The sequence below is a fragment of the Stegodyphus dumicola genome, chromosome 4 (genome assembly GCF_044657685.1).
Source record: "Stegodyphus dumicola isolate Sdum_Otavi_A_Nest chromosome 4, ASM4465768v1".
NCBI classification, from domain to species: domain Eukaryota; kingdom Metazoa; phylum Arthropoda; class Arachnida; order Araneae; family Eresidae; genus Stegodyphus; species Stegodyphus dumicola.
The window spans coordinates 251,763,365-251,789,098 of NC_140771.1; the positions used below are offsets into that span (position 1 = coordinate 251,763,365).

The 25,734-nt window shown below is 34.0% G+C and overlaps 1 long non-coding RNA gene across 1 annotated transcript; it reads right to left on the reverse strand.

Annotated features, from left to right (window-relative positions):
* Positions 1-8,775: 8,775 nt before the first annotated feature.
* On the reverse strand, positions 8,776-14,393 carry LOC146997854 (uncharacterized). Its single transcript, XR_015040554.1, has 3 exons — positions 14,292-14,393; positions 11,899-11,988; positions 8,776-8,917 (listed from the first exon to the last, which is right to left on the reverse strand). It is a non-coding gene; the product is annotated as an uncharacterized LOC146997854 (long non-coding RNA).
* Positions 14,394-25,734: the final 11,341 nt, after the last annotated feature.

The following is a 25,734-nucleotide window of genomic DNA, read 5'->3' on the forward strand; positions in this document are numbered from 1 at the left end:
CCATATTTCGTTTCTATGACTCAAATTACGCCAAAGTGCCAAGTTTTGTAAAATCCCAACAGTAGTTTTTGAAAAATAAGGTCTCAAAATTGTAGCTCCTCCATGTTAATTGAATTTGGGTATATATTTATAAATCTCTCTTTTTTTTTTTTATTAAACTTATTTTATTCTTCATTTCACATTCCGAAATTTAGGTTCATTCCAAATAAAATTCTCCCATATTTTACGATTTACTTTTAAAATTTGCATTTAAAATAATTTTTATAAATTTTCCAAACAGAATTTTAATTATAACCTATTAAAATTTTACCATTACCTTAAAGTAAATGTATTTCTATGCATACCTACAAAAAATTAGAGTTTTTTCATTCAAAATTTCCTAAAATAGATGTGCTTTTGGAAATTTGGCATATTTGTTATAAGCGATAATAACGACAAATGTGGTTTACTCATTTTGTTAAAATTATTTGTAAGTATTACGTTTTTTTACGCTCCTGTACAATGAAATAAAGGAAAGATACAATAGGTTGCCATAAATTAAGAAGTTCGCCAAGTGAATCAATTCTAGACAAAAACTGATAAGATATATTTTTAAATTTCTCTATAAATTTCTCGCCAAAAATTATAAAATTTAATATGAAGGCATAACTTCATAGAATCGAAATATGGAAAAAATTGGTATGTTCTTTTAGAAAACGTCCGATTTTGTGTCAAAATACCTGTGTAAGAACAATGTTTTAAATCTAATTTAAAAACACAAATTTTAAAAATAAATCATAAAAAATGGGCGAATTTTATTTGGAATGAAACTAAATTTTGAATTTATGAATGAAGGAATCAAGTAAGTTTAATAAAAAAAAAAAAAAAGACATTAATAAACATATATCAAATTCAATTAACGTTGAGGAGCAAAACTTTTGAGAGCTAATTTTTTAAAAACTTCTCGTGCAATTTTCACAAAACTTGCCAGTTTGACGTGATTTGAGTCGTAGAATAGAAATATGGAAAACAATTGGCATGTCATTTCAGAAAAAGTCCAATTTTGTGTCAAAATACCTATATTAGAATGATGCTATATATAAATCTAATACATATCCTAAGTCGCGCTTTCGAGACATGAAACAAGCAATTTTAACCCTTTGCGGCACAGTGCGTCCGTTCTGGACACACCTAAAAATTTCCTTCTGTACGCACAGAAAAATTGAATGAAAAAGGATTTATACGTTACTATAGGTTACTTTGAACCTTCTTTATTTACAGTAAATGGCTATTTTCGATACAGTTGTCGCAATAATCTTACGGTGGTACGATATTAGATTCTGCAATCGCTCATCTTTGCACATCACATATTTCTCAGTTTGCCTGTAACATTTTAGAAATCACTCACTTCGCTCAAAAAAACGTGAAGTGACGTAACTAAATTTTGTTATGATGTAAGAGTTATTGCCTTTTCCCTGTGCTGAACTAAAAACAAGAGTATACTTACACATATACATTTGCACTCAACGTAGGCATTGTATTCGGCTTCAAAGTGTGTAAACTTTATTTTGACATATTCTGAACTAAGGAAAAAGTTCTCCACGAAGGCATCCCTCCTCTTAGGCACATAGCCCTACTGTACTTTGCCATAATAATAAACTAGAACTAAATGCACTAAAGAAGTTTAGCAAACTAAATATAGCAAAATGTTCTTGAACAAAGGTCCCGATAGAAGGAAAACAAATGGTTTGGTTTATCGTTTATATGTGATTACAGCAAAGCCTCGAGGGCTATCTGCCTAAGGGAAGGAATGCCTTTGCGAAGGACTATCTAGGGGAAACTGGCTCGTATAGACGTTACAGATGGGGGAACCCACGAAAACGTCCATGCAGCCAGCCCATTGGCGAGATTCGAACCTCGGACCGAACTACCAGAGTTCAGCGACTGTACCACTCGGCAGCTTAGAAAAGAAATTAAAAGATGAAATACGTTACACAACAGGGTTAGGTTACACAAGAGGATTAGGTTAGGTTATTAAATTTCGGCAAAGCCTCGAGGGCTATCTGCCTAAGGAAAGGAATGCCTTTGCGGAGGACTGTCTAGGGGAAACTGGCTCGTATAGACGTTACAGATGGGGGAACCCACGAAAACGTCCATGCAGCCAGCCCATTGGCGAGATTCGAACCTCGGACCGAACTACCAGAGTTCAGCGACTGTACCACTCGGCCGCTTAGAAAAGAAATTAAAAGATGAAATACGTTACACAACAGGGTTAGGTTAGGTTATTAAATTTCGGCAAAGCCTCGAGGGCTATCTGCCTAAGGGAAGGAATGCCTTTGCGGAGGACTTCCGAAGGGAAACTGGCTCGTATAGACGTTACAGATGAGGGAAACCACGAAATTGTCCATGCAGCCATCCTGTTGGCGAGATTCGAACCTCGGACTGAACTACCAGAGTTCAGCGACTGTACCACTCGGCCGCTTAGAAAAGAAATTAAAAAATGAAATACATTACACAACAGGGTTAGGTTACACAAGAGGGTTAGGTTAGGTTATTAAATTTCGGCAAAGCCTCGAGGGCTATTTGCCTAAGGGGAGGGATGCCTTCGTGGGGGACTTTCTAAGGGAAACTGGCTCGTATACACGTTACACATGGGGAAAACCACGAAAACGCCCATGCAGACAGCCCGTTCGAGGGCTTCGAACCTCAGACCGAACTACCAGTGTTCAGCGACCGCTCAGCCGCTGTTGGGCTTAAAGGCAAGAAGAAGGAGAAACTTGATTAAAAAATTAAAAATAAAAATTGTACTACCTTCTGCTTCAATAATTTGAGAGTCATATAAATTACTCTTATTGATATCGAATCTCAAGGTTTCATACTCCAGAATAAAATATTACAGCATAAAAAATGCGCTTGTTTGTCTGAAATTTTCTAGCCGAGTATCAGAATCGAGATTTTGTAAAACATTACATTATTTTCAACATTTTTCACGTTACTAACTCGTTAGTAACGTGAAAAATGTTGAAAAATTGTCGTGTTTATGACTAAATAAGGGTTTCTTCAATACATTCTTCATAAAAAAAAAAAATCCTTTTCTCGCCCATTATGTGCTTTATTTTAATTAAGTTAATAAACTTGAGAATGAATTAAATGTATTTAATAGATGTTACACATGGATGTATTAGCCATAAAATATTCCAAGTTTTAGTTGATGCAGTATGTAGCAGAGTTACAAAACCACACGGAAATATTGTGATGTAATGTATCTGTTGCAAAAGCAGTTCTTAAATTTACGATTATCACGCATACATGTTTATTTATTGCAGTGCAAATACCTGAATAACAAATGATTACTTTTAATGAGCCACTGTAAAGAAATTTTCACCGCCGAAACGGTTTTATTTTTTGCTAGAACGCCCCAACCCGCCTGATCACAAAGTGATCTTATGGTCCAAAAAGGGGGCGTCCCATTCACACCACATTCCGAGTAACTAAAAATGTTAGTATAATCAACTAAAGAAAATAACAATTATACATCCAGCAAGGTTGCCATACGACTATATAATTTTATTTTAATTTTATTTATTAATTTTTTTTTTAATGGCTGGATTAACGACACAACAGGAAAGAAGAAAACCAAAAATAACTAAATCAAGAAAACTGTATTAGTAAAAAGGATAGCATAAAATAAGGAAGGAAAACAAACACACATAAAACACACAACGAAAATATGACATACAGTCACACATATCAAAACACGACGGAAAAGACATCCTAAAATAAACACATTGAAAATAAAAGGAACTTAGTTAAAAACCCCAATCGCATGTCTATTGCCATTAATAAAGGCCATCAATTCTCTTGCATATAATTTCAAATGTTTAAAATCAAAATTCAATAAATCAAAATGTAAATCACAAAAACTTTGTCTAATAAAATAAGTCAATTGGCAGTCCACCACGAAGTGTTTGGCATCACCCAAAACATTACAATTTGGACATTGATCATTATCTTGTACATGAAATCTTTTTTAATAATGAGGAAACCTACCATGTCCGGTGATAATCTGATTCATATCAATGTCATCATAGATTAAAACTTTATCTGTAATTTCAATATTAATCAACAAATTATTTTTTCTTGTTGAACTTTTCCACAGATCTTTCCATATATTTATATAATATTTCTTCATACTCGTAATGGCAATTTGTCTAGAACCAGAAATTTCCACAATGGGTGCATTAGTTGAAATACATGCCTCCTTGGCCAGACTGTCAGCTCTCTCATTACCAAAAAATCCCACATGGGCTTTAATCCAATGAAAAAGCCGCCGAAACGGTAACTAGCGTCGCTGACTACCATGCCGAAGGTAGTCTCAAATCCCGGAGAAGACACGGATGTTTGTAAATGCATCATGTCCGTGCAGCGTGGGTGCACACTAAATATGCGGCGAGCCGAAAGTCCTCTCGTGTGGTTTGGTGGAAGTGGTGGCCATTTTATTGTGGAGGCACCTAATAGGCGGCCACCGTTACGTCCTATGAAGGGACCGGGTTCTTCGGTGTCGTAGTCGGTTTCCCTAACTACCTGGGCGGCCTTACACCCTAAAAATGTCAAGTCTAAAAAATACACATGTACTAGACATAAAAAAAAATTTAAATTTTAGTTTACTCTTACATACTCAGTACAATCTGTTTAAAATGATCGTATAGGTTATGCTAAAACTATGAAAGTTGTAAAAGATGGCGAATGATTTGATCCTCTTCGATTGAAAGCTTCACAACAGTAGCTATAGAATGTAAACAATTTGTAACTGTAAATTATTATCAAGATCATATATTTTTTGGCCTATATTTTTGAGTATGTAGGTAATTAAGGCATTCGTATTAACGCAACCAGGCCAAAATTCGCATAAATTGCCAAATTTCGCGACCCTACTTACGGCAACCCTACGTGTTATACGTAATTTTGTAAAAAGAGCATGTGGAGATTCACAAAATTTTCCTGCATTTTCGTGCAAATTTTTGTAATTTATGAAAAAATAGCAGTGTAGATGGATAAAGTCAAGAGTGTGCGCAATGCCATTTTTGTGCAATTCTGGGATGTTTTTTTTAAGTAAAAATAAGTCGGCGTGTACATGGTTATGGCGAATACGGTTTTCAATCAGTGCTAAAAGCAATAGCCAAAAGATTCCGCCGAAAAAATAATTCTGCAACTTATTCAAATTCGAAACCGGAAGGGTTTAATTGCTATTTTATATTTTAAAACAAAATAATATAAAAAACTGTATTAAAAATTATCTGTAATTAATAAATGTACATTTTCTTTCTATTCATACTTTTTTACTCAAACTTACAAATCGCGCCAACCTGGTTGCGATAATACGTAAGTACCCATTATAACTACATAATAGTTTAAACTGTATAGTATTCTTACACTGCTCTTATATGTATTGATACTTTAAATTCTCCAACAGTTCTTATAACAATCTTTTCGCAACTATGTTCTTTTATGATAGGGTTGGGGAATTATCTTTAGAGTTGAAAATGATTAGTTATTCATAGTTTAAAATCTTTGAGGAATGATTAGTTAATTTTGTGTATTGATTTTTCGCGATTAACCCCTTACGGCACAGTGTGTCCGGTCCGGACATACCTAAAAATTTCCTTCTGTACGCACAGAAAAATTGAATGAAAAAGGATTTATAGGTTACTCTGAACCTTCTTTATTTGTAGTAGATGGCAACTCAACACAAACCAGTCCATATATTTTAGCCATGTTTAGTTTTTTTAAGACCCTCATTTTTCAAGGAAATCTTCCAGATTTCTTTAGGGTATAAAAGGAATTGTTTGAAGATAAATTTCTACGTAATTTTTTGGCTGTATGCTAATCTCCTTATTCTATATTAGTTTTTAAATTTTTACCTTGAAATTTTGCCTAAAATCAAACGGCGAACCCTAGGTGTGCTCAGACCGGGTTCACTGATCATCTAGGACAACTGAGAGTCTGTATTCTTGTTTCTCCGCATCTCATCGGTCAGTTCATAGGAGATAAACATAAGCAAACAATAATTATATATATATGTTACGGTGAAACACCGAAATCTGGAGAATGCCGACTTTCACCGGTGAATGTCAACATTCACACCCACATAGCACAAAAACATCCTTGGGATATCCCAAGGATGTTGCTCGCGGGATATGCGCACATCCTCGGGACATCCCGGAATATCCCGCGAACCTCCTAAACACCTCCTCCCGAGTGCTTAATGTCACATCCCGGGATATCCTCAGGACATCCTAACCAAGTCCCATCGACAGCGTGCGGGATGTTATTAGGATATGAACTCCTACTTACTACATCCTCAGGACATCCCACAAACCTCCTAAGCACATCCCATTATATCCTAAAAACATCCTATCTATGTCCCATCGACAGCATATGGGATGTTATTAGGATTTTAAAGTCCTACTTACTACATCCTCAGGACATCCCGTAATATCCCAATTTCCTCCTAAACTCATCCTCCTGAGCGCTTAATGTCACATCCCAGTATATCCTTAGGACATCCTATCTACGTCCCACCGACAGCGTATGGGATGTTATCAGGATTTGAAACACTAGTTACAATATCCCTTTAACCTCTTAAATACATACTCTCAACTGCTTAGTGTCACATCCCAGTATATATACAGAGGAAAATTCCAGTGAAAGTATGTGAAGGTGTGATGATCTAAAACCTACTTTTTTTTTTACACCGATAGTCTCAAATCGTTCTCCTATGGTTACTATGGAAAAATCAGAAATGTTGAAAATATTTATACAACTTATTTTGTTTTTAAATCTGAATTTGTGAATATATTAAAACTGAGCAAGGAAATTAAAATGAATTATTAATACAAATATTAAAACTGAAAATTTTGCTCTTATTTTTAAGATATTAAAAATCTTTTGATCATTTTTAAACATCCAATAGCCCCCAAATTGAATTATTCATAATTAAATTATCTTACAAAATCAGTTTCTAATTTCAGTTAATTTGTATTAAAAATTGAATAATAAAATTACCCATTTAATAATCTTTACATAAATGAATCATCTTTCTTTAAAACATGTAAGGAATTTATAGTGTTTTGATGACACTGTTGGGAAATTGTTAAAAGGAATAAATTGTATTTTTAAAACTAAATCAATTCCTAGCCTCAGAATAAATAAATATGTTTTCGTAACATGAGAATGCTGCAGGCTTTTTTATATATTTAATATTTAGTTGTAAAAATTTGACATTATGTTAACAATTCTTTATATCATTCAAAAGGTAACTCAAGAAGCTCTTCTAAAATTCTATCTTTCTGCTCACACAATTAAAAAAAAAAATCTTAAAGGCCTCAGAATTTAGCAGTCACTCAAAGAGGCTAAAAGTTCATGAATGCATAGATTATCAATACAGATGGGGCAGTGGAAATAGCAAAACATTTTATAAGATACTGACACCAGAAAGTTATATATCTTCTATATATTTGAAAAATGAAGAAATATATCATGTAATTATGTAGAAATACTAAAATGTTTTCAATTAGATATATCATGAATTAAATGCATTTTAAATTAATCAGATTAAAAATTTTAAAAAGCATTGTTAAGAACTGTGTGTAATGCTTTTAAATAGCTTGGCTTGTTAGTCAATAATATATTAGATTTTAAAGGTAAATATGTTAAATTTTGCCAAATGGCAAGACTTGAATGAAAAGCGAAACAAGTTTACGACTGAAGATATGAAGTCACATTTCAAAACTAATAGCCCTTTTAGATTAAAAAAAAAGTTCTGAAAATAATTTGCAATGGTTCATTGGTATTATTTTACGCAAAATTCAGTAAAATGAAATTTACCCGTTGAAATCAGCACCAAATTAAACTTTGTAAATTCTAGCGCATGTTAAAGGTTGTCTCATCCAGAATTTTATTACTAACCATTCATTTCAGAGCAAAATAAAACAGTAATTGCCATTTATATGACAATCAATATCAAAAATTTAAATCTGCATTTTACGCAACATAGAAAAACTTCAAAAGATCTACTGTTTACCATGCAATTAAGCCATTTTATTCTGCTATCAACTCTACCAATTATTAATTCCATTAAGTATATTCAGTTTACTCTTTCTGCTCAATATATGCAATGTAAAATTTTCCATAAATTTATTAATTCATTTTATTTTGAGGTGAGCTTTTATTCAACTCTCAATGTCAACGAGAATGTTTAGTTCATTTTTTATTCGGTCTCAAAAGAGAAATCAAAATACATGAGAAATCACAGTGAGAAAAGCACTGCTACCTTAAACTGTGATTATATATAACAAATGCAGTGAATTATAGTTAAAAAATAGTGAAAATATTTATATTTCTGAACTGTTTCATATATAACATTTTCAGTTTCGCATATGTGGCAATTTAAGAACTTTTTTACATATACCAATTTTTTGAAATATCTGTAAATTTTTGTATCTTCAAGGAAAGCTTATTCTTTCACCTTTAGTATATAAGTAATGGTAATTTACCAGATAAAATTACTTAATGGGGAATACAGAAAAATATCTAACCACTTACCTTTGTGACTTCATCTGCAAAGAGACTAAAAAAGTAGTTCAGCTAAATCTGCTATAATAAATATTTATAATAATGCTAAATTATGCAATATCTATTAATATAACAAATTTTTGTAAAGCTATTTATTTGGATGAAAAATAAACACATTCAGAAATTTATGGCACTATACTATGATTAACAGAGGAAAAACACTTTTCAAAATTCAAAATAGTTTTTATTAATCCAATTTATCACATTTTATTTGAATTCATGAAAAACAATCTTATATCCATGTATTCTTATGTATATAAGAACTCTTGATAAATTGGATCTCTGTCATTGCCTTTCACAGCACCTAAAATAAAAAAACACTCACAATTACTATATGTGAATATAATTCATAATTAAATTTAAACAAATGACTATTAGAATGCAAATTAAAGGAAGCATTTAAAATATTTTAACATTTAGTACCTATAAACAGAGTAGCAATTATTTGATTTTTCGATTATAGTAAAATAAACATGGGGGATGCCTTTTAAAATTTTTTATGTCAGAAAATAAACTCAAACCACCAGCTGAACACATGAGCAGTTTTATCAATCAGCCACTGGTAGGTAACCTGGATACTGAATCAACATATAAAGTTGCCAAGATAAAGAGAGAAACAAAATTATGATAATCACATCTTACCTATTCATAAAACTTTTTTTAATTTAATGTGTAGGCAAGTCCAAAAAGAGTGAGAATGAATTTATTTTGCAACACAAAGTAAAGTCTTGCAGGAGCAAAAAAAACTTCTCATGAGATTGGCAAGTAAAAAATAATTAACTGCATCTGGTAACATTTATCTGACAACACATAAGTAATTGTTAGCTACATGCAGAAAATAAAATCTGATCAGGGGCATAGCTAGAGGGGGGCAAGGGGGGGCATCTGTCCCCCGGTGCAGAATCCAAGGGGCGCCAAACTGATGTTAGAACATTTTAGAATTAAATGTTTTCCATCCTTGGCAAGCAGTAGGGGGCGCGAAATCTTCAGTTGTCCCTGAGCGCTGAAAACCCTAGCTTATGACTCTGAATCTGATCATGTTAATGCAATTTTAAACTTTTGAATTTAACCGCAGAAATTTACCAAAGAAGTACTTGTAACAGTAGTAAATGAAGGTGTGGCTAATCTTTACTGTATGGTACACCTTGGTTTCTGTCTGAAAAAAAATCGCAAAGTGGTATTGGTTGTTTGTGAAATGTGGAAGCCCATTGCGTCAAATAAGTTTTTCGGTAACCCTAATGTTGGCGAAAGTAGCCTTTTGGGGGGGGGGAATTTTTTTTTTTTTTTTGCCAATAAAAAGGAGTTATTTCTGCAAATACTGCCAACGTGCTGTGATAAATTTAGTTTTGGGCTACTTTTTTTAATAGTAAACGTTTTGTACGGTCCCAGGTTTTTGGTTCTTACCATTCTTTTCAATTGCTGTGTTTGGTTGCACGGAAGTGGTATGGTCTTGTATTTTGAACATGCTATTTATTATTTTGGTGTGGGTACCATCGTTCGAGTATGTCTGAGGTGACTAAGAGACGAAAAATTTAATTGAATTGCTTACCTGGAGGATGGTGGTGGGAAGCCTAAACATATGCATGTGAAAAAGGTATGTTAAAAAAATGACGTTTCATTTATTTTTTTGTCTCTGTGTGTTAATTTTTGTTAGAAGATTTGTTGTTTAATGTTTTTATGTTAGAAAATATGTATTTTTGGTAACTTATTCCTCTCTGTGTATTTTTGGTTGTCTGTGTGTTAAGACAGTGGCGAATTTTTTCTGGTAACTATGATATTTTTAACTTTCTGATTTTCTTAAAGTGAAAATAGATCAATGTGTACATGGACAAAGTTAAGGCAGTGCACAATGCCCAGTTTGTGCAGTTCTCTGTTTTAATAGGTCGATGTGTACATGGACACAGAGTTTGGGTATGTCTTTGACTTCTTATTTTGGTTTTGTGTAGCGGCCACCTTGAAATTGGTGACGATCTTGATATAAAAAAAAAGAAACGATTCGCCAAGGGTTACAGTAGAGTAAATTTTCACCAAAGATGTTCTACCATAATCACCATTTCAGTGGTTTAAACACTAGTGGAGCAGTATGCAGAGATGAAGATTTGAGTTTTGTTTACACAGCATGATGGTTTAGGCACTCCAGCCATTACAGTGAACAAAATTATAATAAACATAGCCACAATAATTGTCTATAAATATTGATGTATAACACTGCATTAACTAATATATTTCTTATGCTAGTATATACAGAATCCTTAATCGAAGGGAAAATCAGAAGACTGTGCATGAATTTTCCTTTAACTGAAACATGGATTTGACCATACAAATCTCAGTCTTACGGGACATGCCACACTATGCAGATAGACAGTAAAAAGTGCTTGTGTTGTTTTTATTTGTTAGAGGTATGAAATAAATACACTTCTAGATTTTAATTTTTTCTTTACTTGTTTTACATTTGGATTACCTATAAAAAAATAAGGAATTTTGATATTATTACAATATCGGAGTTAAAATAACAATTATTGGACATGTTAAAGTAATGAAAATTTTAAATTAGGTTAAAAAGTAACCCTTAATGTGGCATATTTTTTAATTAAACTCTATCGACATTAAAAACAACAAAACATCCCTCTTTATTAAGGACTTTAATTAACTAATTTTAAATACGGAGCTATGAATGAATATTTTTCCCTTGCATGTTATAATAACTGAAACAAAATTACTCTGATACAGTCAAAATTCCTAAATGCAAGTACATAAAATTTACTTTAGCAATTTAAAGAGATGAGACACACTGAACACATGAATAAATTTCTATCAAAGAATAATTTATTAAATTTGGCCCGTTCCATAGTAAACTTTAACCATTAGATTACATTATTACACCATGTTATCAGTTTGAAAAGCAAGTCATATGCCAGATCTTGGATGTAAAAGAAATGCACAAAATAATATACAGATTATTGAAAAATGATGTATACCAATGTTTATATATATGATTAAATGTAACAGAAAATTTACTGTCGCAACCACATTTTTAAGTGAAATGTATTATTTTAACATTTTACAATATTTAAGGTATGGCATTAAATGCAACATTATGTGCTTGGATATAAGTTAGTAAATTAAAAAAAAAAATAATAATAATAATCAAAGAATGAATGTCATGAAAAATTTCAAAAACAAGCAGAATTTAATTTAGAAGACCTTTAGACACTTATGATAAATAAATTTGAGAATTCTTCACCCAAAATTAAATTATAATTAACTAAAACCAGTTTGACTGACCTTCTACAAAATCCTTCAGCTGCAATTTTTTCTAGCTTGAAAACCAAATTCTTCTCCACATGGTAATAACATCTTAACCAGTTGAAATTCCTGCAGAAAGTTTGATAACACAGTAATAGAATTAATAGAATAGAAAAATTAACACAAAAGTATAGAACATCATTTAAACTTAACATTATTACAAATTTTGGTGCTTTCTGACTATCTGCAAAGCTGTGAAAATTGGCAAAATGGTTAGTTTATGGTTCATATCTACTGCTCTGTTCACAAGTAGTAATTCAAATAAGCACTTTATAAGAAACAAGAAATTTTAGGATGCACACACACAAAAATATATACATTGGGTCAATATTCATATATTTTTCATCCAATGGAATACTATTCAGAAATAAAGATTAAATATAAAGCATGTAAATACATGTGTGTGGTATGCATATTCATAGTTTGCTATTATCGTGTGCATACTCTTGCTGTTTTAGCATAAGTTGAAGCTGTGAGGGCAGATGATAAGAAAGTATCAGAATTTTTCATGTATAAGAAAAGATTGCCCTGACAATAGTATCTTAATTGTTTAGCACTGACATTTACATAGTGCATTAGAAATATATAGTAATATATGTATAATAAAAAGATAATTGCATATTATTAATTCATTTTTTTAAATGCCAAACTTTAACAATTCTTTCACATATAATTAAACAGAATTCTTTCACATGAACATCTAAAATCCATTCTTAACTAAAGAATAAATAATAAAACCATGTAAATTTCTTATCAAGCCCGTCATTTCCGAAATGTCTACTTCTGAAAGTTCCCAGCATTTTTCAATATATTATTAAATTACTAAACTAAGCATCAATGATCGTCATGTTCGCTAATGTGGCAATATCTTTTACACTTCTTTGTTACCACAAGTAACAAGTAGGCTTCAATAAATCTTTAACTGTTACATGCTACTTTTGTCTAAAATTTGTACAAATAATAAAATTAAATGAGCTCTTTATAATATGCTCAAAGAAATAATTTTGTATGAAAATTTGTAAGTTATATATTGGCCTGATTAATGATTCAGGAAATAATTCGGGTTTTCAAAGTGCTTCCAATAATTCAAATTTCAGCTTGTGTCAAAATAAAATCTATAACACAAAGATAAGCAAATTTCCTTATGAACAATGCATTTTTTAACATTATTCAATCACTGGCAATCACACAGTACTGATTGCTTCAATAAACATTACTGTGTGTTATTTAAAAGACTGTAATGTTTTAATTATTTCCTTAATTAAAACATTACAGTCTTTTCCTCCTTCTAACACCATAAGAAAACCAAGATAAGAAATATAAATATATCAGTAAAAATAAATTATATTATTGAATGACACTTTACATTAATTACACTTATGCATATATTATTTTATTATAAATTATTTCAAAATCAAAGAAGAGAAGGGGGAGAAACTTTAATATTGACATTTCTAAAATGATATAAACATTAATCTAGTACAGTTTGTTATTTCAGGCAAAAAGAATTCACTTTTCTGGATAGCATTTATATTTCCATCTCACTTTCAATGAAACATTAACAGAAATGCATATAATTTAAACACCAGTTTTTTTTTATTTATCAGACAGATTATGTCAACTCGAAAAAACCTATCAGTAAAATTCGGTAGTAATAATTCTGAATGTTAGGCAACTTGCAAGATTCAACAAAAATTATCAATACTTTTATTATAATGACAATACTACAGTATTGAATGACCATATTTTGTATTCCTGCAAATCGAATCTTAAAATGATATGCAGTTTGTAAAATGCTTAATCCTTTTATACAATATTCAAAAAAGATTAAAAAAAGGTACTGTTCTGTTATCAAGACCGGGTTCAGAATTGTATTTATGTATGCTTGTATATTTGTGTGCCTACATATACACATCTATGCACATACTTACGAACACAGGTTCATACATTTCCGATTCTGGTCCCAATAACAGAACAGTACCCCCAAAAAAACTTGAATTACAAACTAGATTCAGATAATGTTTCAACCATACATATTTTGGACAAAACAATGCAAACTCTTATTTTTATACAATTGTTCAAACTATTTAACATAAATTTATTGCTGCAATAAAATAATAAGCAATCTGATAACACATATTATTTTGAAACTGAATGCATAAACTAGACTAAAAAAAATTCAGTCATAAACATTTGGATAGCAGGGCAAATTAGATATTTGAAAAGACAGCCAGCCATTGAGATACACGTAATTCACGACAGAATGGTAACAATTCATAAAGCTGTGAAACATTTAACTGTCAAAATGACATAAATAACATAAATTCGAAAAGCAAAAAAAGTAAACATACAAGTATTGCAACTGAACTTACCTTTCATGCAACAAAAAATATCCACACAAGTTAACCTCATGGCGCAGCCATTTTGGATTTCGTTTCAAATCAGACAGATGTTTAAGGATTTGCGGAAGAATACGAGGAACTAATAGTTTGCCGGATACAATGTGCAATGACGCGAAAGAATATAGTTCTGTAGAACTTCCTACATTATTCCGTAATAAACAGTACTATTTCCTAATTTTTTCTTTATCTAATTAATTAATTAATAGGGAAATAGTTAAATAATGCCGAATTCATTTTTAATGAAATGTAAAATTTTGCATGTATGGGACGACCACCTTCCATCCAATATTTCTGAGAATATAAACAAATTTTGGAATCTGAGAGTATCAGTAAATAAATATATAGAATATCGCCTCTCAAACGACCACTTCTGAAAGTGACCAATAGTTCTGAGATTATAAATAAATATTGATATTAAGCACTATTTCTATAAGACGACCATCTCTATATAAGACCAAAGTTTCTAGAATCTTGGATAGTCATCAGAGATGTATCTTTAGTGCGAAATTATCGCACGACTGTAATTCAATATCAATAACAGATCGCGCGATTGAAAAACTTTTTCTGTCCTGTAATTAGAGGAAAAAAATTTTCCTTATGAGGTATTTCTCCCGCTTTCCTAGCGTGCCTTCGTGGTGTAATCGTTCTGCACGCTGGGCCGGTATTTCAGAGGTCCGTGTTTCGATTCACGACGAAGGCGGTTGCTAATTTTTCATCTCTACGTCTTCCCAAAAAAATCCTAATGTCTCTACAGTGGCGCCCGAATTAAAAAGGTGTTGGATGAGGTATATCCACACCCAGGATTTAGTGATTGGATCCCCTTAAAAAAAAAGTCGGCCTTTAAAAAGAGAAGTAATATAAGGTATTTTTCCCGCTTTCCTAGCGTGTCTTCGGCCCACCAGCGGCCGAGCGGTAAAGTCGCTGAACCCTGGTAGTGCGATCCGAGGTTCGAATCCCGCGAACGGGTTGGCTGCATGGGTGTTTTTGTGGTTTTCCCCACGTGTAACGTGTATATGAGCCAGTTTCCCTTAGAAAGTCCTCCACGAAGACATCCCTCCCCTTAGGCAGATAGCCCTAGTGTGCTTTGCCATAATTAAATACACCACCACCACACCTAGCGTGACTTCGTGGTGTAGTGGTTCTGCACACTGGGCCGGTGTTCCAGAGGTCCATCCTTCGATTCCCGGCGAAGGCAGTTGCTAATTTTTCATGTTTCCTGCTTCCAAAAAAATACCTAATGTCTCTATACCCAAATTTAAAAAAAAAATTCGTTTCCGTAATTAAATATATATATATCTAATTTTATCTATATTTGTAGAAGGGTTTGTAATCTGTAAGTAATTATACATGTAATTTATACATTTTTTATAAAAAAATATATGTTATTTAGAATTTTGCAAATATTCTAGAAAATGCTAATCCATTGAAAAAAATCTTTTCCATGACTAAATAAATTTTTAAAAACGTCAGAAAAAATAGCAGTTAAAATTAATAACAAAATAACAAGAATAAATCATCAATCATATCAATATTTTTAATGTACAGCATTTAGAAACAACTTAGTAAAATACATATGAAAAATAAAATAATGTGCATGTTTCAGATGTGCAATGTCAAAAAATTAAAACTGGTAAATTTGAGAACAAATATCCTCAAAATGTTTGACAACGAAAGTCCTCCGGACAATGCAGAATGAATGTCCTCAGGATGTGGAATTGGTGAACTCCTCAGGACATCTGAGAATCAACATCTTCAGAACATCCTGTCATATCCCGGGACATAGCGACTTAAATAAGACATCCTCAGGATGTTAAATTACGATCTCCTCAGGACATCTGAGAATCAACATCCTTAGGACATCCTAACTATGTCCCGGGATATTGCGACTTAAATAGGACATCCTGAGGATGTTTTGTGCTATGGGGGCATAGTCTCTTGGTGTATGTCCGAAATATTTTCCAAATACTCTTATTTCTGACTTACACCGGTCAATGTCGACATTCACCATGTACTAATGGTGAATGTTGAGCATATAACAATATTATATTTTCTTCTCCTGTAATTCAATCAAGAATAAACGCACTTGAGACTTGAAATAAGAACTTAAGAACATGAGAACCTACAACACACAATACATTCAAAATGAGAAAGGAAAATAATAGAAGTTAAAAACTTACTTAAGTATACAGTAGGTTCTAAATGAGAAAATAAAATAATAGTTATAAAAAACTTACTAAATTATGTGATTCAAATCTTATTTATTGCAACAACTTAAACTATTATGGCATTTTATGACCTCTCTTTTCGATTTTCACCAGAGCATATCTATGATTATCGACATACACCGGTGAGGGTCCGAATACACAAGAACGTAATGCAATATCTGATCTTTCACCGACGTATTTGGTGAAAGTTGACATTCTCCAATTTCGGTCTTTCACGGTAACATATATATGTTACTGACAAAGTTTGAAATCTGACATTCTATAAAATGCCTAGGCATTGTACGTAATGGCTAAAAATAGCCAGCAATGTATGAAACGATTCATCCGTCACACACTTCCAAATGAGAAACCGGCAAAGTAAGAAATATTTTTTCCGATTCATATGGAAGAACCGGAACTACTTACCAGAAGTCAATAAATGATGTAAAAAGGCCAAAACGACTCCGTGGTGAACCACGGAACTACCTGGCTGTCGATCTGCTAGGATGTGATGTTTGTGGAAAACAAAAATACACGCATTTGTCCTGTTAAAGAAAGCGTCAGTACTATAAAGTATTACGCCACGGACGGCGAGTTATTTCCCGTACTTCATGAAAACTCGTTTGAGTACTGAAGACGAAGGACGTGACAAAATGTTGAAAGAATTTACAATCAAATACGAACACAATTACACGTACTGATATTGAACTGTACAACCACCTTTCCGAGGCCTGCCAGAAAAAAAAGGGGGGTATTAAAGACGGCATTGTTGTGAAACGTACGACTGTTTCTGAATTTAATTTCCGCTGTCAGGTAGATTTTACCGACCAGATATAAAATATAACCTTTTTTCCATACTTTGCCAAAAGAGCCTCTTTCATTCTATAGAATGCCTAGGTATTATATGCAATGCCTAGAGACAGTGTGTAATAATTCTCCTATTTCCCACGTTGCCTAAAATCGTCCGGCATTGTATAGAATGCCGGCGTTTCATATCTTGCCGAAACATATACATATACAGGGAGGAAAAGTTAAAATCGCTATAAATTTAAGATAAAATGTCAAAATTTTAAAAAATAAGCAGACAAGTAAAAACGTATCACTTTACTCTTCGTATTACTGTCACAAAACAAAGCATTTTCGGTACTATTCTGTTTTGAGGGCCTTAAAAAAAATTGCAGCGAAAATGTATGCGCAAAAGCGCCAAATCTAGCAAACGCGCCCATTTAACAGCGCGCCAAATCTATCGTACACGCTGCTTTCAGATTGCGTAAGTTTAAATAACTCTATATTTCTTATGACGCCATTGAAATACTAGTTTAATTTTTAAATACTTTTTTGATTTTAAATCCTTTTTTGATATCCTATGGATTTAACAATTGCCTATGACGAAAAGTCGGCAATAGAATTTTGGGTAAAGTGCAGAATCATCCACTGCTTGACACGTTTTTAAGAACTGTACATATTCGGTATCCATGTGCACATCGACCTATTTTCACTTTAAAAAAAAAATCCTAGAATTGCACAAAAATGGCACTGCGCACACCCTTGATATTATCTATGTACACATCGACCTATTTTCACTTGAAAAGTAAAAGAAAATTGACAAAAATGCAATTGTTTTTTACCCTTGTAAAAAGCGGCGAACAAATAAGTGAGTGATTCTGCACTTTACCGAGAATATTTTCAAAGAAAAGGCATCATTCATTATAGAAAATTACGTTTGAACAACCAGCGAGATGAAATTATGCTTTAGCGATAAGTCGGTAGCGAAATAGCGATGCAGGCATCCATTCAGTTACGTTTTAGCAATTTTTATATAAATTATAATAATGATCTGAAATAGTTATTTAATCTTATGCTTCCATTCAGTCATATTTATCCTTTTTCATATGAATTATAATGATAGAAAAGTATTATATGAAATTAACCTTTCATCTAAATTAAAACATCAATCTTAGTTATTTACTATTATATTAGGTAAAAGTTTACAATTGGGTGCCCTTGTTTTTTGGCGATTCTTTTTTGACGCCAAGATCGGTGTCAGGAAGACACAATTTCAAGATGGCCGCTACACAAAACCAAAATAAAAAGTCAAAGAATTGCATAAACTGTGTGTCCATGTACACATCGATCTGTTTTCACTTAAAAAACATCCCAGAATTGCACAAACTAGGCATTGCGCACTGTTTAAATTTGTCCATGTACACATCAATCCATTTTTATTTTAAAAAAATCAGGATGCTAAAGCAAAGTTACACTATCATGGTAAAAAGAAACACGATTTCACCGCCAAATTTTTACAAAAAATTGTCGCTAATCGAAGGGGCACCCAATTCTACACTAGAGCCTTATATTATACTTCCTTTCTTGCCGCAATTATTAGGGTTGCAGCAATTATTTTTGGCAGCATTGGCATCAACAATAGTTTGGCGATTTTTTACGGCCCTCGAAACCGAAGAGTACCGCATTTTCTTATACATCCCTAACCTAACATCCAAATCTTGGACACTTTTCTCAATAATGTGCGCATTTAACTACACTGAGGTTTTCAAAATATTACTCGTATCGAAATCAGGAGACTACATTCAAGGAAATACGTAACAGGAACTTCTATCAGTGTAACTTTAGACTAAGAAAGAAAGGAGAGAATATTTAAATGTCATAAATATGACAACTGTGTCACAAGTAGAATTCCCCAAGTTTTCATTGTTTAATTCTGGATGATTTGTGTATTAAGCAAATACGCAAACACAGGAAAAATAAAAGAATTGGAATATATAAACAAAAACATGCTTTTTAAAAGTCAAACATGAAGATGATTGCTGGAGTAAATCACAATTAATTGCCCCAGCAAAGTCACAGATAATTAGAAATGGTAAACCTGTTTGTTTGAATTTGGAACAAGTTTCACAAAATAGCGTTTCATATTACATTTTGGAATCTTTAGATCCTGCGCCAACGTTTTACAATGCATTACTTTTAAGTCGGCTAGATTTAAGTGACCACATCTTTCATGCCATAGTTTAAGTTTACTGTTTGATTTATTTTCATTCCCCTCCTCAATTACATCCTGTTGATTTACAACATACAGGCAATTTTGCAAGGCATGTGCAATGTGTTTATTTTTTATATTTGACACACCGCATGGTTGTTTCTAAAGCAGGCAGTACATTTACGTTGGGTCACCAAATTAACTGAAATTAAGATCATTTGGTAAAATCCTAGTATACGGTGCAGTCTTGGCGCGATTTTGAAAATTATCGCCAACACCAAAAATGATCCAAAGAACGTCTATATATATACTATACACTATATACTATGTGTGTATATATATAGTATATACTATGTATAACCATATATATTCTTTGAATGATCTGTTTACTACTCATCGTATATGTCGCGTTTTTACTGCTCATCATAAAGTCGCCAAAAGTAGCCAAATCCCATGTGCACCGGATACTAGGATTAAACCGATCATTTTTAGATTGGGAACGTATAAAGATAGTATTAGATGTTGTGAAGTTTAATAGACACTTGCATAAATTTCAACTTTATCTTCCCCTTTGATGTCTAAAAATTCATTATTTTCGAACTGAACTTCACCTTTTATTTCAGTTATTTACATGAATTTACTTTTGTCATTGCACATGTGTGCTATTGGCTCCTGAATCAAGGTGCCAATTAGGTATTCCTAATTCTCGCAGTGAATTCACAACGGTGACAAAACTATATGGTTTAGGGGATTCTCGATTAAGATTTTGGCTCGGCGAAGTTTATAATAGGGCGTCCCTTGTTTTTTTTCGGGGGGAGTGATATATATATATATATATATTGAGCCAAGAAAGCACAATTCCAAAATGGTCGCGACACGAAAGCAAAATAAGAAGTATCATCAACTTGAAAAATATTAATATCTACAATTAGAAGACACCGTCACTTTTGAAATCATTCATACCGCTATTTCATATATTATAAGAATTTTTACTTTTTTAAGAATAATAACATGCAACACATAGTTGAATATATTGAAACAAGTTTTTACTAAAATTATTTATGAGATGATACAGAAAAGCAAAAATAAAATTCATATACTATTAATGATACCTTTTACAATTCGTAAAAAAAAAATAGAACTTACCTAGATCGTTATTAAGGCCATTTCATCGGCATCGTCGAAGAATTGCGCCATATATAGATCTTTGATGCAATTCAAGAAGTCCCGGAAACATACGAAGAACTAATCAAATCTTCATACATTACACCAATCAATAACAGCTTTCTTATATTTTTGCTCCAATTCAAAACACAAGGCATATTAAACTTTTTCAGACATTCTACTTTACTAGATCACGGAGAATTGAAAATATACCCAACGCACGCAAGCACGAAAACAACTATTAAAATTTACATTTAAAAAAAGTGACAGCATGGTGACGCCAATGGAAGCTAAAACCAAGTTAAAACTATCATAGTAGGCAGAAATAAATTTTCATCACCGAAATTGAAGAAAATTTGTAGCCAATCGAAGGGGCACCCGATTTTTTGACTTATCCAGTTCGGTTCGATTACTTTTCGGAAGTTTCTGGCTTGACTAACTGCCCACTTCGCTACTTTCCAAAGTTCTCACTGGATTTAAAACCATTTTCACCTGAAACCGCTCCGTTTCATAGTTACTGTTATCCAGTTTTTCAATTTGAATATTCGAAGTCATCATTTTCATCAGATACATATAATTTCAGTAAAGCTAAGGAAAGAAGAAAGAGTAATTTTCTTACCTTGTTTTCCACCAAAACACGCAAATGTTCAATATACTGGTTCGAAGGATTCCTTGGAAATACTTGTTAACTGGGTGAACAGGGTACCTTGGCCTATAATTCATTGTTTTGAATTGTTGAAGGTTCATGCGATTGATAGGCAGTAATATAAAACTTGGATTCTTAATCAAAGGAGTAAGTACACTTGCTGTAAGTTCAAAACATTAGATTTAACGAGCACATTCAGTTTAACAAAACAGATGTACATGTCAGACGTTAACACGTTAGTAAAACTATATGATGAATGCACTTGACCGGTCTATTTGACTTTTCATTCAGTCAGGCAGGTACACTTGGCGACGTAATAAATTATCCGGAATTAACAGTGCTAGATTCCTGTTACAATCTAGTCTTCCACAACAGCTTTCCATGCTTTAAAATCGCCACACCACTCTGGAATGACTCACGGCCGTTGGCCACGTCGATAAGACACATCGAAAGGAGGTTTCTACCGCGACAGATTCCATACATTACTTGCTTCTGCTCAGCACAGCCGCAGAGGAGAAAATATAAATTTCCAACGCAATAAAATACAAAAATCGTCAGATATTTGGTGTTCAATTCCAGTGACAATCTATTTAACCTATTAACGGACATGATACCCATTTGGGGATTTGTCTTAATAGCGGAAATTTGGTAACTTTAATTTTAATTAGGTTGTCAACATTTGTGAGACGAAAAAATTATGTCTGTTTATTGAATTAAAGAGAAAGTATTAGCACATAAAACAAAGCAACTTAAACAACTTATATTGAAAGAAATGTTTAATAAAGTAAACAAATAAATATTAAGCTTTTTTTTGGCAAATTTTGATACCCTTTTGATCATAATTGCTCTTTATTTCATAAATTACGGTTTCATATTTTTAATTTTATAATTTCTGCATGCCATCTTACCAGATTTAAATTTATGATCTATAATCCGGAATCGACGAGTCCGAATTACAGACTTTGTACTGTATATATATATTGATAGTGAAATTGTTGTGAGTTTCAAGATTTCAACATTTTTAAAACGCAGTATGTCATATTGGTGAATCTTTACATTATGATAACTTAACGATTTTTTGGCGAAAATTTGGCGACCAACCCTGCTACAGCAACCTGCTAGTTTTCTTTTGGACGCCATTTTGTTTTCACGAAATAAAGGCTTTTTTTTTTTTTTTTTTTTTTTTTTTTTTCCAACTCAACATTTTTTTTCAACAATCTGCTAGCCGAATTACGCTTATACTAGAACTTTTATGGAACGAAAATGCTTAGTCATGACGAAGATTAGGTGCGAAATTGGGAGAAAGTGCAGAATCACAAACGGCTTGCCGCGTTTTTAAGAATTGCACATACACGGTATCCATGTATACGTCGACCTATTTTCACTTAAAAAAATTCCAGAATTGCACAAAAATGGCATTGCGCGCACTCTTGACTTTATCCATGTACACATCGACCTATTTTCACTTAAAAAGTCAAAGAAAATTGACAAAAATCCAATTCTTCTTACTCTTGTAAAAAGCGCCAAACAAATAAGTGGACGATTCTGCACTTTAGCAGCGAAATTGTTTCTAAGTGCTTATTAGTTAAAATCACGATCGGAATTTTCCGGAAAATGTCACATGACATGTCTCATGATCTCTCATTTCTCTGAGACAAAATAATCTGTGATTCGAACTGTGTACTTCTCAGATTATTGCTAAAGTTCTAGCTAGTAACCTTTATCGCCTTACCAAAATATCGCCAAATTACCTGTTACCATATGCTAAATATTAGCTACATCATTTCCACCAACTGTGTACTGCCGTGTTGTCTAATGGTTTTAGAACATATTTAGCACTAATATTTATTGTCAATGTGAATTTCATTTTCCGGTGAGGGTTACTTGAATGCCAATCCCCATTGGGGGTTCATCGCAAGATTTCATCTATATTCTAATTTCCAGTCTCTATGTCAATCTAGATACCCAGAAATAAATGTAAATTAAGAGGGAAAAAAATTGGCAGTTAATGGGTTTATGATAAATTCATGTTTTCCCCTCATATTTTTAAACACAAGCTAGTTTTGTTAATACAAGCAGATATCACCTATAAAAGATGGTCACATGTCGCAATGTCAGCACAATGATATCAAACGAATGTATTACTGCCCCTGTTGGGCCATGTAAACTTTTTATTCGAGTTCAATATACGCTGGGTCCGGACACTTTGGACGGGAGTCCACCCCGTTGGCATTTGGTCGGCAAAATGAGGAAACGGAGCAGACTCAGGTGCCCTTGCCCCGGTCATGCCTAAAGAGGCAAATAAAGGAGACCATTGAAAATTGGCAGAAAGAATGAGACCAAATCCTGCAAGGCCGCAGAGCATGTAAGTTCCTGCCCAAGGTAGAGGTGGACCGGCTCATCATAAAAGATGGTCACATGTCGCAATGTCTGCACAATGATATCAAACGAATGTATTACTGCCCCTGTTGGGCCATGTAAACTTTTTATTGGAGTTCAATATACGCTGGGTCCGGACACTTTGGACGGGAGTCCACCCCGTTGGCATTTGGTCGGCAAAATGAGGAAACGGAGCAGACTCAGGTGCCCCTGCCCCGGTCATGCCTAAAGAGGCAAATAAAGGAGACCATTGAAAATTGGCAGAAAGAATGAGACCAAATCCTGCAAGGCCGCAGAGCATGTAAGTTCCTGCCCAAGGTAGAGGTGGACCGGCTCATCATAAAAGATGGTCACATGTCGCAATGTCTGCACAATGATATCAAACGAATGTATTACTGCCCCTGTTGGGCCATGTAAACTTTTTATTGGAGTTCAATATACGCTGGGTCCGGACACTTTGGACGGGAGTCCACCCCGTTGGCATTTGGTCGGCAAAATGAGGAAACGGAGCAGACTCAGGTGCTCTTGCCAGTGTCATGCTTAAAGAGGCAAATAAAGGAGACCATTGAAAATTGGCAGAAAGAATGAGACCAAATCCTGCAAGGCCGCAGAGCATGTAAGTTCCTGCCCAAGGTAGAGGTGGACCGGCTCATCATAAAAGATGGTCACATGTCGCAATGTCTGCACAATGATATCAAACGAATGTATTACTGCCCCTGTTGGGCCATGTAAACTTTTTATTGGAGTTCAATATACGCTGGGTCCGGACACTTTGGACGGGAGTCCACCCCGTTGGCATTTGGTCGGCAAAATGAGGAAACGGAGCAGACTCAGGTGCCCCTGCCCCGGTCATGCCTAAAGAGGCAAATAAAGGAGACCATTGAAAATTGGCAGAAAGAATGAGACCAAATCCTGCAAGGCCGCAGAGCATGTAAGTTCCTGCCCAAGGTAGAGGTGGACCAGCTCATCATAAAAGATGGTCACATGTCGCAATGTCTGCACAATGATATCAAACGAATATATTACTGCCCCTGTTGGGCCATGTAAACTTTTTATTGGAGTTCAATATACGCTCGGTCCGGACGCTTTGGACGGGAGTCCACCCCGTTGGCATTTGGTCGGCAAAATGAGGAAACGGAGCAAATTCCCTGCCCCGGTCATGCCTAAAGAGGCAAATAAAGGAGACCACCATTGGAAACTGGCAGAAAGAATGAGACCAAATCTCGCAAGGCCGCAGAGCATATGAGTTTCTGCCCAAGGTAGAGGTGGACCGGCTCATCTCAACGCCCTACCTCACGCGATATATAACAGGCCACGGCCCCTTTCCGACGTACTTTGCAGAAACGGGTCTAGCAACAACTAATATGTGTGTTTGTGACAACTTGGGCTCACCAGACCATTATGTCACGAAGTGCCCCTTAACAGGAGAATGGCACATCAAATTCCCAACCACCAATGTTCTGCCTTTCAAACGCCTCCTCGAGGCACGCGGCAAAAGCTTAAAAGCATAATGGACAAGCTAGAAAAAATGGGCATAGACCTCTGCAGGCCGGAATAGGGCACATGCAACAAACATAATTGGCATAACGATTCTCAAAGCTTACCAAAGTAGCTAGGACAGCAATGGTATGTGTATCCGTAGTATGGAAATGTAACTGTTTTTAGTTATCCACGAGCCGACGTGCCGTTCAAGGCTATTAGCACAGTAATGGACAGTGCACATATAATACTGTAGATGTAACGTGACATGTATTGAGCACACATCTGTTAAGCGTCTTACAACTGTGAAGCCAGAGCAACACCCGAGTAGTCATAGAAAGCCGTCAGGAAGCCCTGTCCTGCTGTCACCTGTCTGCTAACGTTACGGTTCGGGCGTTGGGACAGGGCGTCCTGTGCGAGGCTCGCGTGTGGCCCCTCAAACCGGACTCTAGATAAGGAAGGACGTGGTGCTATACCAATTGAACATCATGGTAAAGGGATGGTGCCCACGCCCTCCGTCACTTATCACTTATAAAAGATGGTCAT